Source organism: Cibotium barometz, chromosome 41 (assembly GCF_041138505.1).
Source record: "Cibotium barometz isolate CiBa-2024 chromosome 41, ASM4113850v1, whole genome shotgun sequence".
NCBI classification, from domain to species: domain Eukaryota; kingdom Viridiplantae; phylum Streptophyta; class Polypodiopsida; order Cyatheales; family Cibotiaceae; genus Cibotium; species Cibotium barometz.
In genome coordinates, this window is record NC_141086.1 from 4,267,619 (window position 1) to 4,282,815 (window position 15,197).

Below are 15,197 nucleotides of genomic sequence, written 5' to 3' on the forward strand. Positions count from 1 at the left end.
GTACGTAAAGAAGAAATGAAGGGGAATGGAGATGAAGATTGGGAAATTCTTGTGTTTTGTGACTAAATACATACACCACACTCTACACTCTAGTAAGAGTGTGGTATCAGAGCAACAAGGAGAAAAAGAGCAGTTAGTGAAGAATGAAGAAACACACACAGGGTGTGAACAAGGTCTAACCAAGAGCAAGAGCTAAAAGAGGGCTTGCAGCCAAAAGAGGAAGCAAAAACCCAAAAGGAGAAGAAGAAGCACTCTTGAAAACCATAGTCGTGGCTCTTATGGAAGGTATGTGATACTTGAATCTCATAAAATCAAGTATTTTTGTGGTTCTTGGAGCTTACTTGGAAGCCTTAAAGCTCACTCAAGTGAGCTTTTCAAAGGTGTGTAAAATAGATTGCAGCTCATGCACGAAAAGTCGTGGTCAAGTAAGCAGCTAGACAGTGCGGCACTATTTTGGACATAACTTTCGATAGAAAAAATGGCAAACGGACAAAAGATCTGAAAATCTCACTTTGAGCTCTATGACATTGTCGAAGAATTCGTCGTTGAAGTTTGCATGAAAAACAGAGAAAAATGCAAATAACAGAGACTAAGTTTTCAGTTGTATTTGGAGGTTGCAGGGTTGAAGAGTGCAAGGAGACCCATGTATGAGCACATTGGAGGCAAGGGAAAGGTCCAAGATTGAATGTGTAGCTTTTATAAGCAGAAAATGTAGGTTTAGAGCCATGGACACGAGTTTTTTGAAATGCCATGCTATGCATAATGGCTATGTAAGCCGTTCGTTGGTACCGGATCAATGCACAAGTGGTTTGATGGTCCTGTTGGATGAAAATCAATGAAAATGTAGAAGTTTGGGTGCATCTTGAGCCTTGAAAGGCATTCTATTGCATAAGTACTTGCAAGGGGCCGAAAAAGGGTCGCCTATTTGCTTTGGATGCAGGAAATCCATGTCTACACACTCGAATGTATGCAAGGACCGGGATCTACACAAGATGAGTGGGCTGAGTCATGGCATAAAAAGATTGGACATGTAAGTTTTTAGCAACTAAAAGCTATGCAATCGAAGGAAATTATTCGGCTGCCCAAATTTGGTCACATAGACTTTAACCATGTATGTGCAGCTTGCCAGTTTGGTAAGCAGTCTAGACTCCCATTTCCAAAGATGGGGAGAGTATGCCGTTATCCTTTGGAAATTGTGCAGTCTAGACTCCCATTTCCAAAGAAGGGGAGAGTATGCCGTTATCCTTTGGAAATTGTGCACTCAAACATTTGGGGACCATATGAGGATGTGACGCTGTCAAGGTCACGTTACTACATTACATTCACTGATGATTTTAGTTGAATGACATGGCTGTACTTTTTGAAAGCCAAGAGCGAAGCATTTGAGGTTTTTCTCAAGTATAAAGCAATGGTTGAGAAGGAGTTGGGTTGCTACATAAAATGCCTATGCACAGATGGAGGGGGAGAGTACCTCTCGCATTGAATTTGATGCATACCTCAGGGAGCAGGGCATACGGAGACATATTACATGTCCGTACACCCCACAACAAAATCCAATTGTTGTTGAGAGAGAAAGAATTGGATGATTGCCGAAGTTGCTAGAGCAATGATGAATGAGATTAACATGCCATTGTCATATTGGGCAGAAGCAATGCATATACTAGTACACATCATGAATAGGACACCAATGGCTGTGATACATGAGATTTCGCCTTATGAGAGGCTTTATGGAGTCAAACCAAAAGTTGCATATATGAAAGTCTTTGGCTATGTTTGTTATGTGCATGTGCGAGGTGAAATAAGGAAGAAGATGGAGCCTAAAGCGGTGGAATGTATTCTCTTGGGATACCCGATTGAAAAGAAAGGGTATAAGTGTTATGATTCGACCACAAGACAGAGGTATGTGTGAGTCGAGATGTGAGGTTCAGTGAGCATGAGCCATGGTACAAACCAAAGCTTGTGATGATCGATGATGCATATGAGGAGCAACATGAGACACGAGTAGATGCACGTCATGCAGAGCTGTCAAGCAGGACTATGTCAGGTCCATTAGAGAGTGATGAAAGCATAGGCAGTGTGAACCCGTGGAGGGGAAGATTACATGATAGACAACCAGTTGGCAAAGGAAAGAAGAAGGTAGATGTGTGGAAGAGATCTCAGGTGAGGAGAGTATGGATGAAGAGCATGGTTTGCCACATGTTAGGACACCAAGCACAAGACATGTAGAGAAGTATGTGCCACCTCATGCAAGAGAGGATGAGAAGAATGCACCGCAAGTGAGGAGATCAAAGAGAGTCCATTACCCAGTGGACAAGCTGACATACAATGGCTACATGAGGATGCATTATGTATATATGGTGTCTCGGGTACAACACAAAGAGACGTGTTTTCAGGATGCAGTTGGAAAGCCCGGGTGGGAGGCAGTAATGGATGAGGAAATGGATGCGTTAATTTGCAAAACAAGACATGGGATCTTGTGAAGTTTCTGGTAAGAAAGCAAGGCATTGGTTGTAAATGGGTTTTCAAGGTGAAATGTAAGTCAGACGGGTCAGTAGAACACTATAAAGCAAGGTTGGTTGCAAAAGGGTATGCACAGACATATGGTCTAGACTATGATGAGACATTTAGTCCAGTTGTAAAGATGACTATGGTCGGGATGGTGATGCATTGGCAGCCATGTATGGCTGAAAACTATGGCAAATGGATGTTAAGAATGCATTCTTGAATGGAGATCTTCAAGAAGAGGTTTATATGCAGCAATCAGATGCGTATGTGCACTTGAAACATCCGTATGCAAGTTGACAAATTTAAGCCTTGTATGGGTTGAAGCAGGCACCTCGTGCATGGTGTGAGCGCATTAGCAAGAATCTATTGCATTTGAAATTCAGCCAGTCTAGGGCTGATTATTCATTTTATGTGAAGCATGTTAATGGAAAGATGGTTGTGGTGGTCATATATGTGGATGACTTGATTATTATTGGAAGTCATGTGGCTGAAATTTCAACAATCAAGAAGAAGTTGTCTGCTGAATCTAACATGAAAGACCTAGGAGAACTTCGGTACTTCTTAGGCATTGAGGTCATAGACACTCTTGCAGGAATCTAGATGATACAAAGGCAGTATGCTTTGGATATGCTTGAGAAGTATGGCATGACTGGCCAGGGGATATACCGTTGGATCAAAATGTGAAGATGTTTGATGATGAGAGGTGCATACAAGATGTCATGATGTATCGTAAGATGGTGGGTAGTCTTATTTATCTAACCATCACATGTCCCGATTTGATTTATGGAGTAGGGGTGATTAGTCAGTTTATGCAAAGGTCGTGTAAGAGCCATCTTGATGCAGTTAGAAGGATCCTGCGGTATGTGAAAGCAACTATAAGTTATGGCCTATGTTATGACAAAGGTGGAGAGCTATGCATGTATGGGTTCATAGATGTAGATTGGGCTGGTAGTGTCATGGAACTAAATCCTTCCCTTTGTGATACAATTCTTCCCTAATTAGCTGACAAAGCTTTTCAAACTAACCTGTGTTTTTGCACCTTAGTGAGATTTCCTAATAAAAAAGAAGTGGATCACCTCTTGTGTAAGTTTTCTCGGCCTTGAAACTTTGGTTATTTGGAATTGTGTTGCTCCAATCATGACATCTAGTTGTTAACTTGCCAATGCGTTTGCACCCCTATTTTTTCTTCTAGACACATGCTCAATTTTAATCATTTCAAATTCCTTTAGTAGACTTTGATTTTCCTCAACCAACTCAAGAGGTTAGAATTCTTACTAGCAGCATGGCATCTCCTTTCACAACCAAGCTCGTAATTTTCTATCGTAAACAAGCTTCTAATCCCATCTTAATGGTGGCATACTCTGCTTCATTGTTCATTGTTTGAATGAACATTAGATAGAATTTTACCTTCCTGAAGGACTCTTGAAGGACCACCTCTTGCTCGGGGCTTAGAATGATGAACCTGCTCCTACAGAATTGGTCTTCCTCCTATAAGCTCCATCAAAATACAATGTGAATGCATTAGTAAAAGTTTCCTCTACCTTTGGATCTTCTATCTTTTTTCTTGCTCTTGGGGTCACCTTCTTATGATAGCCGTATGTTAACACATTTGCTAAGCTTGCTCGGGTACCATCCTCCACCAAATAGGTGTATTCAAACTCTTGCAATTCTAAGATCCATAGTTGGTGAGATATTCATGTGTTGAACCACATAAGGGGCCGTGTTCTCAATTGTTAAAACAACAAAGGGTTTAGACAAAAGGTAAGACCTAAACTTCCTTACTGCAAACATGAGAGCCAACATAATTTTCTCAGCATTTGGTGAACTTCTCCTAGCCTCTATCATCACCTTACTCTTGAAAAGTAAATTGGATGCATAAAGGCTATATTTGGATCCTTTTGTATTAGTACTGCACCAATTCCGTGAGAGCTAACACTTGGACAAACATAGAAAACCAAATCCCATTGCGGTGGCATGATGATTGGTAAAGAAATAAGCATGATTTTTACCTTATGAAATACTTCCTCACTCTCATTATCCCGTGTAAGTGAGTCTCCGGAGTGAGTCTTTGCAATGGTGAAACTATTTGGGTAATCTCGTAACAGTTCGACTTCTTTCTCCTCAGGTGGCATCTTCAAAAGGATAGAACTTCCATTTGACCAATAATTCTCTGAGAATTCTATTCCTGAGAACCTTCTCTTGAACAACAAGGATTTCTTCATATTGGAGTTCCATCTGCCCCCCTTGGGTTGAAGAAGTTAAGATTTCACTCATCAAGCACATGATTCGGGCTTGGTACATACTTTTTAAGAAGGCTGACATGAAATACATCATGAACTTTGAGATGAGGAGGTAGAAGAGCTCGTAGGCTAGTCACCTACTTTCTTTGTAATCAGATATGGCCCACAATACCTAGGGGATAACTTCTTGTACTTCCCAAGAGATAGAGAACTTCTTTTGGGGCATACTCGAATGAAGACCATATCTGCTTCATTGAATTTTCTATCTGTCCTCTTCTTATCTGCATATTGCTTCTGTTTATCATGGGCAGCTTTTATATCTTTGCGAATTGACTGCATCTATTGCTCCATGTCGTCAAGCATCTGTCTAGACATCTCGACCCTAATCATTGGGTCGGACCAAGTTAATGGAGTTAAGCAATCTTGTCCATAATATAGAGCTTTGAAAGGGCTCATCCCGATACTTTGTTGACAAGAAGCATTGTAGGCGAACTCGACTAGGTGCAGATAGCTTAGCCACTTCTTGGGTTCCATGCCACAGCATGACCGAAGTATATCTTTGATTACTTGGTTTACTCTTTCTGTTTGACCGTCAGTCTCGGGGTAGTAAAAGCTGTGTTGAGATCCAAGAAAGTTCCTACTGCTTTGAAAAATGCAGTCCAGAATCTTGAAGTAAACTTGGGATCTCGATCACTTACTATTCTCCTGGGTAGGCCATGCAATCTGAAGATTTCTTTGAGGAACACTCTGGCCACATCCACTACGGTGTAGGTTTCTTTTACTTGGAACAGATGGGAAACTTTGGTTAGTCTATCAACAACTACCACGAAGATGGAGTTGTAACCTGATTGTACAATAAAATCCATACTGATACATTCCCACTTCATCTCGGGGATGTCTAATGGATGTAACTTCCTAGGCATTTTTACTCTCTTAGCTTTGACTTTTTGACATGACAGACATTGACGTACATGATTAAGTATATCTTTTTTTTAGACCATGCCAAAAAAAAGCTTTTCTTTACAGACATGTAGGTGTTGATAAAACCTGGATGTCCTGCAATAAGGCTATCATGAGCTTCATTCAAAATTTTACCCTTAGTCCCCTCATCATTGGGAATGCATAGCCTGCGATTATAAGACATATCCAAACGGCATGACAGTGAATTCATAATGCCCATACCGAGTATTGATGGTGGCCGTCTTTGGGATATCTTGCTCATCATTAATCCTGATCTGATAATACCTTGATTTGAGATCTATCTTTGTGAAGATCTAAGCTCCACTTAGCCTATTGAGAAGCTCATCAAATTATGGGGATAGGATACTTATTCTTAACTGTCAGCTGATTTAGACCTCTGTAGTCCACACAGAGTCTTAGCATTCCATCTTTCTTTTTCTGAAGCGCAAGAGAGATCTACTTCCGCTGCCACCATTCGGGAATCCGGTGCGCAGAGGGGACAGCGGGATCTCACAGTTGGTATCAGAGAGCTGTTGTAAAATTTACGTAACAGCAGCAGAAATTGCTTAAAATTTTAAGAAATAATGTTTTCGCTTGTTATTATTATGTTGAATAAACTTCAAAAAAATTAAAAACTTCTAAATTGAATTGGAAATTATAGATGGAAGTTCCATACTTATCCGGTATTCCCGACCTCACCCAGTCTCACAAGACATGACCGCGTTCGCCTTTGAGCATCTCATCTCTTCCGCTTCGACTCAAACAAGCCGAGCAAGACTCACAAGCCATTTTGAGGATTTATATTTTCCTGACCCAGCGGAGAGACGACAGCATAAGTGGTTTGTAGGGTTGTATGTCCACGCCTCTTGCGACCGGCGTGCAATGCTGTGGCAGAACCTCTCATTGGCAATGATTCTGTTAAAGCTAAAAATGGTGCGTAGTGTTATTCTATATCATTCGACGCCTCGGAATTTCAGACTTTCATGCCAAGTCTACAGACTCCTTAGTTGTTTTATTCCTAAGGAGAAGATAATAGCTCCCTTGTCAGTAAGTGAACGTTTGTATCAGGGCATGCCAGTATTGTCGTCTTATGCGTCTCCCGAGGAGATTTTGAATTCTGGAGCCGAGCTGCTCTATGTACATATTGCAACTTATATATAAATAAAGAAATGTTTTTTGGAGAAGAATTCCCTGTTGTATAAGTGATTGTTTATGAACGTTTGTATCAAGGCATGGCTATGGCCCTAGTACCGTCGTCTTATGCGTCTCCCGAGGAGATTTTGAATTCTGGAGCCGAGCTACTCTATGTACATATTGCAACTTATATATAAATAAAGAAATGTTTTTTGGAGAAAAATTCCCTGTTATATAAGTGATTGTTTATGGACGATCTAATAAAGAAAAATTTGTTATCGGACATATGTCATAGATCTCCAATAAGATCATTGTCTTGTTTAAGGAATTGTTCTCCGAACCTCTTAAGTCTTAGGATCTCATCGATGATATCAAAATAAAAATTTAATAATATATAAATTTTTGGCAGAATCATGAGACGAGGAAACTGTGGCCGTCAGCCAGACCCTCTCTCTGAAGATGATGAGCCCTGATGTTCGCAAGGCTCTTCATAGGACTTAGCCAGGACCCTTCACAAAGGAGAAGGGGAGAACCTAGGCAAGGCTGTGGAGAAATGGGTGGAAGCCATGAAAGAATATTTTGATGTCATAGGCTACAATGAGTGGAGCAAAATGGCTCTTGCCAGGCTGAAAATGGAAACAGCCAGGGTAGCATGGAGGAACCATTGTGACACCAACCGTCTGGACAGAAATTCTCAGTCCTGGACCGACCTTAAAACCGATTTAAGAAAGAGATTTTGTCCCCCTGGATTTTTGGAAACCAAAATGAACGAATTCTTAGAGCTAACACAGGGGAGCAAAAGCATCAAGGAATATCACCAGGCCTTTGCTCTTCTACTCAAATATTCACCACCTCTAGATGAAGATCAACTCATGGCCAGATTCATTCGGGGAATGAACAAACCCTTGGACACATTGGTCAAAAATGACAAGATAGTGTCCATGGCTGAAGCTGTCAGAATGGGAAAGGACTTTGCCAAAGCCTTCATTGTAAAAGTCCCGCCAAAGCCAGCTCCCTCATCCTTCAAGAGATTTCAGACACCGGGAAGTTCTTCCAACTTTCTGCCTCCAAAGAGACACCAAGGTCCTAACCAGAATGTGGAAACGGGAAGCTTTCGAAATGAAGGAAGACCTTTCCCTCGAAGTACATTCTTCGGAACTTCAACTCTCTCCAAAATGCAAAGAAAAGATCTTTGAAGCGAGAGCAGATGCTTCGGATGTCAAGGACTTGGGCACCAGCTCAAGGATTGCCCCTCTCCTTCTGTGGGCCAAGGAAGCCAGGGTCCCAGAGTCCCGAGATAGACTCCTTCTTATCAGTCCAATCAGGGTCCCCCATGCCAGAATCAGGGAAATCCCAAGAGAACTCAAGCTCCGCTGTCTGCCTCTGTCCAGAGTAGCCTCAGAACTCCTTCCCAGAACTAGGGCAACCAAAGAGAAAGAGTTCCGCCTCAGACTGCAGCAGCAGCCAGAGCAGTCACAATTACAGAAGTAGTGGAAGAGGAAAGAGGACAGATTTATGTTGCAATTGAAAACCAAGGGCCAAATCGTCAATTCTCCGTCATCAATACTCCAGCTGAGTATTAGGGTAAGCCTTTAAATCTTTTGATTGATTCAGGCAGTACTCATTCTTTCATTTCCCCTGGATGCTTGCGTACTTTCATAATTAAAAAAATTATTCTTTTATGCATAAAAATCCATTTTGATGAAAGTAACACTTTCATAATAAAAAAATTTATTCTTTTATGCATAAAAATCCATTTTGATGAAAGTAACACTTTCATAATAAAAAAATTATTCTTTTATGCATAAAAATCCATTTTGATGAAAGTAACACTTTTATTAAAAAAATTATTCTTTTATGCATAAAAATCCATTTTGATGAAAGTAACACTTTCATAATAAAAAATTATTCTTTTATGCTTAAAAATCCATTTCGATGAAAGTAACACTTTCATAAAAAAATATTCTTTTATGCATAAAAATCTATTTTGATGAAAGTAACACTTTCTAATTAAAAAAATTATTCTTTTATGCATAAAAATCCATTTTGATGAAAGTAACACTTTCATAATAAAAAATTTATTCCTTTATGCATATAAAAATAATAATCAATATGCATCTTCTATGCATGAAAATGACACTTTTAGAGTATAGAAATGATAGGGATTACTCTTTTAGCATAATAAAAGATAATACTTATTTCCAAAAATTTCACCATAACCTCCTTTGTATGGCTGACCATTTTTTAAATTTTCCTCCTTAATTTGTTTTAAAAATTAACTCTATTTGATTTAAAGTGATCTAGACTAATCAAAATTCACTTATAAAAGAGAAAACATTATAAAATTTTTAATTCCACTTAACTAAGATAAAGAAGGGTTGATTAAAGAAGAGAGAGGGGAAAAGCCTTTCGATCAAGGCATAGCGTCCATTTATCACTTCAAACAATCATAAAAATTAGAAAAGCATAAACATCAATAAATAAAGTTACAAGATCTCTACTTACATAATTTCTGGGAGCTTTCCTTTGGCTTGATGGCTTGAGGGTTCTACTCTTGTTTGTAACAAGAGTGGCCACCAATCTTTGGAAGAGGGAAACGTCAAAAACTAGTGAATTATTAATAAATTCATAGTTCTTGGCTTGGGAGAGTAGAGTAACAGTGCATAAACACTATTATTTTTCAACAAAGGGGGAGGCTTCTATTTATAGGAAAATTTGAGCTCCTAACCAAACAAACTGATTCTAGAATTTTTCAAATCAGTTTGGTCAATTTTTGACCATTTTTAGGTCAGTTGAGCTAATTTTCTGGAACTAGACTTGAATTAGGAGAGAGGAGAGATGAAATATCTCAATTTTTGAAGATTTAAAACTCAATTGCACATGTGAAGTAGGCGCCTCATTCATGAGGGGGAATCCCCATTGTGAGGTGTCAAAAATCCATTTTTTTAGCTTTTCCTTTGGTCCTTAGTCCACTCTTCATCTTATGTGAGTATTTACTCATTTTTGGGAGTGATTTTCTTTATTTCTTCTATTTATCTTCTTCATACATTTGGATGAGTTTGATTGGCCCTTCAAAACCTTAATTTGAAAATTTTCAAAAATCTGGACCCCTAGGATAAGGCCTCTTGAATAAATTATACTTAATTTCTAATGCACCTTCTGAAAATATTTTTGAACTTCTATTTTGGGGGAACTTATTTTAATAAGAAGAGATATTTTTCCATCCAAAAATATTCAAAATCTAAATATTCTCTCTCTAGAATATTTTCTCTCTCTAGGCCAAAACAAGTAGAAACAAGATCTTTTATATTTGTGAAGAGGGAATTGATTACAGGGGAACATGCTGGACATCTTGAGAGGCTGGGGAGGAATCTTACATCACAAGCACCATAAGAGGCTAGAAGAGGACCAAGAAGGCAAGCACACGATCTCATTTGCTATAATTGTAATTAACCAGGGCATGGGATGTATAACTGCCCATATCCAAGAAGACCTCAAGGAGGTATGTACCTAGCACGTTGACCATCTCAACTACTTTTGAGAGATGTTCCTCCACCACAACAGGCAATTCCACTAGTACCACCGGCACCACTAAAAATAATGTGGGGGATGGATGGTTGAATTTCCTTCGATCTTCTTCTTCCCTACTCAACCAACATCACATAAAGATAAGAGTACACACTATATGGGTTAGTACTCAACTAGTACAACATATGTGAGTCGGTCCATAATGTGAACCCGACTAAATAAGCTGGTGTTATAACTATGCCAGTCTCTAGTATTCCAAAATGGCTGTCACACAGCCTGTCATCCTACTAGCCGCATATCACCCATAATCTCACCAACCATGCCAGTGGTGGTGGAGATGTGGAAGCTATCACCCAGGTGGGTAATCAATGTCTGCTGTAGCACTAGTTGAGAGCGATATCTCAACACTCCCCCTCGAGCTCAACTCCACACACTGCACTCCAAGTAAGCTCCTAAACCTGTGGAGCTTCTCTGTGCTCAATGTCTTCGTGAAGATGTCTACCACCTGATCCTCTATGTGCTGACATATACCAGATCTACATCTCCTGCTAGAACTTTCTCCCCCCTCACAAAGTGATAATGCACCTCAATGTGCTTCGTTCTAGCATGATATACTGGGTTATTAGCTAACTTTATGCTGCTCATGTTGTCTCAATATATGACAACTGCCCTATCCATGGGCTCTCCTATGTCACCAAGTAGCTTTTGAAACCAAGCTATCTCACAAGATGCCATAGCAGCACCCCTATACTCTGCCTCTGTTCTTGACAAGGTAATTGTTGGCTGCTTCTTACTGCTCCAACTCACAGCAGCAGCACTCCCAAATGCGAACATAAAACCACTGGTAGATCTATTGTCTGCAATACTACCATCCCAATCAGTATCTGTGTACCCATGCAACCCTATCTCTGTACCAGCCTCATAGAAAAGTCCATAATCAACTATGGACTTTATGTACCTGCTGAGGATCCGTCTAGTCGCATCTAAGTGTGGCTTCCTAGGGGCCTGCATAAACTGACTCACAAGTCCAACAGCACAGCTCAAGTCTCTAGCCTTATAATGGTCATGTAGATAAAACTACCCACTATTCGCCTCTATGTAGTGGGGTCCTCCAAAAGCTCACCTGTATCTGCAGAAAGCTTTGTGTTCTACCCCAATGGCACTGAAATAGGCTTACAGCCTATCATACCATACTTTGTGTTCTACTCCAATGGCACTGAGGCTTATAGCCTGTCATACCATACTTGGAAAACATGTCCAAGCCATACTGCCTGTGCAATAGCAAAATGCCATGAGGTGATCTCACCACCTCTATGCCCAAGAAATACCGTAGCTCACCCAAAGCCTTCATCTCAAACTTATGCTTCAAAAGCATCCTAACATCATGTATGTCTGCATCACTCTATCACCAGTGATAATCAAGTCACCAGTGACTTTATTATCACCAGTAATAATCAATCAAGTCATCCACATAGATGACTAATAGCATGATCCCTCTATCTATCTTTTTCACATATAGTGCAAAATCTGCATTGGATATCTGAAATCCAATGGTAACAAGATACTCCCCGATCTTGTTTGACCATGCTCTGGGTGCCTGCTTCCAGCCATACAAGGCTTTGCGTAACCTGCACACAAAATCTGGATGTGCATCATTCTCATAACTTGGTGGCTATATCATGTACACTTCTTCTTGCAAATCACCATGCAAGAAAGCATTGTTTACATCCATTTAATGTAAAGACTAACCCTTCGCTGTGCAGCCATAGCAATGACAGCTCTCACGGTTGCCATTCTTGCAACCGAGTTGAATGCCTCCTCATAGTGTATGCCATAAGTCTACGTACCTACTCACTGAACCATCAGCATTGTCCTTGACTTTATATACCCACTTACATCCAATTGCCTTCTTTTCCAAAGGCACTAACTCCCATGTTGCATTTGCATCCAATGCTTCCATCTCCTCATCCATGGCATCTTCCCATTTCTTATTTCCAATTGCATGCTCAAAGCAAGTGGGCTCAACCTCCTGTATTGCTTTTATCATGTAAGCATAATGATGGGTTGTATATCCATTATATCTTAACTTGTCAACAGGGTATCTAACCCTCGTAGACCTGCGTACACCTGGATCACTGCCAGGTGTCCTCAAAATAACCCTAGTTCTCCTTACACTAGGAGTAACCACATATGGAATGCCAAACTCCTCATCAAGGCTCTACTCAGAGCCACTAGAGTCACCATCCACATATGAGTGACATGCTTACAGATCAGGCACAAAAGGTTGATCTACCTTTTCCTTCCCTTTCCGTGATACATGTGTACCTACATCATTACTCAACCTGCCTGACCATGAGCTAACATTGGATCACTGCTTGAGGACTCCCCAGGTCCACTCAGCACACCTATGATTGTTGCTCTACATGTACTGCAACATGAGCACTTCTTACATTTGCATCTTCTGTTGCCTTCACTACATACCAGCTACTCATCGCATCGAAGACAACATCTCTGCTTACTCGCAATCAAAGACAACATCTCTGCTTACTCGCATCTCACGAGTAGTAGGATTATAGCATCAATAACCTTCTTGCTCCATAGCATAACCAATGAAGATGCATTTCTCTACTTTTGGATCCAACTTTGTTCTCACTCCATCAAGAACATGTACATATGAAATACACCCAAACACTTTCAAGTGAGACACATCCAGTCTTATGCCTGTAAACTTCTGTTCAGGAGTCATGCCATGAACAACTGTAGTGGGTATCATGTTCATAATGTACACATCAGTTGCTACTACTTCTACCCAAAAGTAATGTGGAATATTCTTTTCAGTAAAATCAAGGCACGTGCCACTTCTACAATGTGCCTGTCTTTATGCATAAATAGATGCATTAAAAAAAGAACTTTTTTTATTATAAAAGTGTTACTTTCATCAAAGTTGATTTTTTTATGCATAAATAGGTGCATAAAAGGATTTTCTTTTATCTAAAAGTGTTATTTCCATAGAAGTTGGATTTCGTGCATAAATAGATACATACAAAATTTTTATATCAAAATAAGAGTTCTCTTTAATCGTACGTTTAAATCCCATGAATATTGGAAAATGAATAAGTAAATACTCTGTGAAGGAAAATTCTACTGTTTCATATTCTCTAGGATGGTAATGATAAAATTCAGAAAATCTATGAAAGTCGGAATTTAGATAAATGGTTAATTTATTCCTCATAGGAATACGTGTTTAGTTTTAAATTCAGTTAAGCAAAATACTCAATGCATGAAATTTAGTAAAGTAGTAATTCAAATATTACCCTTCGAGAAAGATACTTCAGGAAGAACCTTTCCAGACTCGAACCCTGAATTAGACTATGACCATGACTTAATCTCCTTCGTCAGTTTTTCAAGAAAAGAAGATGTGAACAGTTCAGTAATCTACACTCAAATCACCCACCGAATCTGAAACTAAGTTGAGACCTTGATTTTGATCTGAGGATCAAGAATCCATAATTCGAGGAATTCTGCTTGGAAATCCAGACCTGTGATCTAGAAGTCTTGGGATACGGAATTAAGATATACTCATTGTATTCAAAAGAAACTCAAAACTGAAAACTTGTATAGAAACCTTGTTTTCTTAAAGGACTGTCTTACGCCAGAATGCTAGAGGGAGAATTTGGTATATGTGTTTTCTAAGGGAAGTTCGGTTGTAGTTGGTGGGGAGTGTTCAAAGGACGGCTCACGTGGCAAAAACCTTGACCAGCCTGGGTATTTTTTGAAGTAATTTTTAATATTTACTAACTAAAAATGTTATTTTATTGATTTGTGTTGATGATTTGCATGTGGTTCGTCGATATGGTGATTGGAACGCGTGTTACTACTATTCAATGGACGATTCGACATTGCGAGAAAATTTTGTGAGTTTAATGCTATTTTTTTTCTATTTTTTATAGTTTAAAATAAGGATTAATGAAAATTTTTACAAAATAACCACATATTTTACTGTGGATATTTTTGGTAGAATGGATTCCCTAAATTTTTAGAATTTTTAGAATTTTTTTCCTAATTTTTTAGAATTTTTTTGAGCATTTTTATGGTTGAAAATGTATTTTTTAATACTTTTTTGCGAGTTTTTCCAAGGGTATGCGATCAAATTTCTGCCAATTTTCTGCTGAAATGCAGTAGAGGGCAGCACATTGATGCATGAAATGCTCTCTCGTGTGCGTGGGATCCTCTTTGTCTCTCAAATCTATTTTTTCTCATCTATTTTCCTCCCGCTCATGTGAACTCCTTTTAATAGGGATTTTTTAATTAAACATTAATCATAATTAATATTTAATTATGATTAAGTAAAAGTTTATTAAAAACTTTAATCAAAAGATTAATCCTCCTCTCTGTTAACAGAGAAGGAGGGGGAGGGAAGAGAGTTGAATGGAGAAGGAGAGGAGAGAGGGAAGAGGAGAGAGAGGACTCCCTCTCCCTTATTTTCAACAGGCGCACATGGGGGCGGGGGCTGTGCTGCTGCAGCTCGCCGGGCGAAAATCGCCCCCCCCCTTAAATTTCTTTTTATAAGCTTAACCTTTAAAGCTCAAAAAAAGAGCTTTAATTAAATATTTTGATTTTTTTTCACAAAAAGGGGTTTTTTTAATTCAAAAGCTTTTCAAAAAAGCTTGGAAAAAAGCCATAAAATATGAAATTTGAGATAAAAATTCTCTAAAAATTTCCTCTTGAAACCCTTTGGCTTTCCGTATTCCCGGGAAACCTTTTGGTTTTCCGAATTTTGGAAATCTTTTGACCTTCCGTATTCCGAAAACTTTTGACCTTTCGCATTCC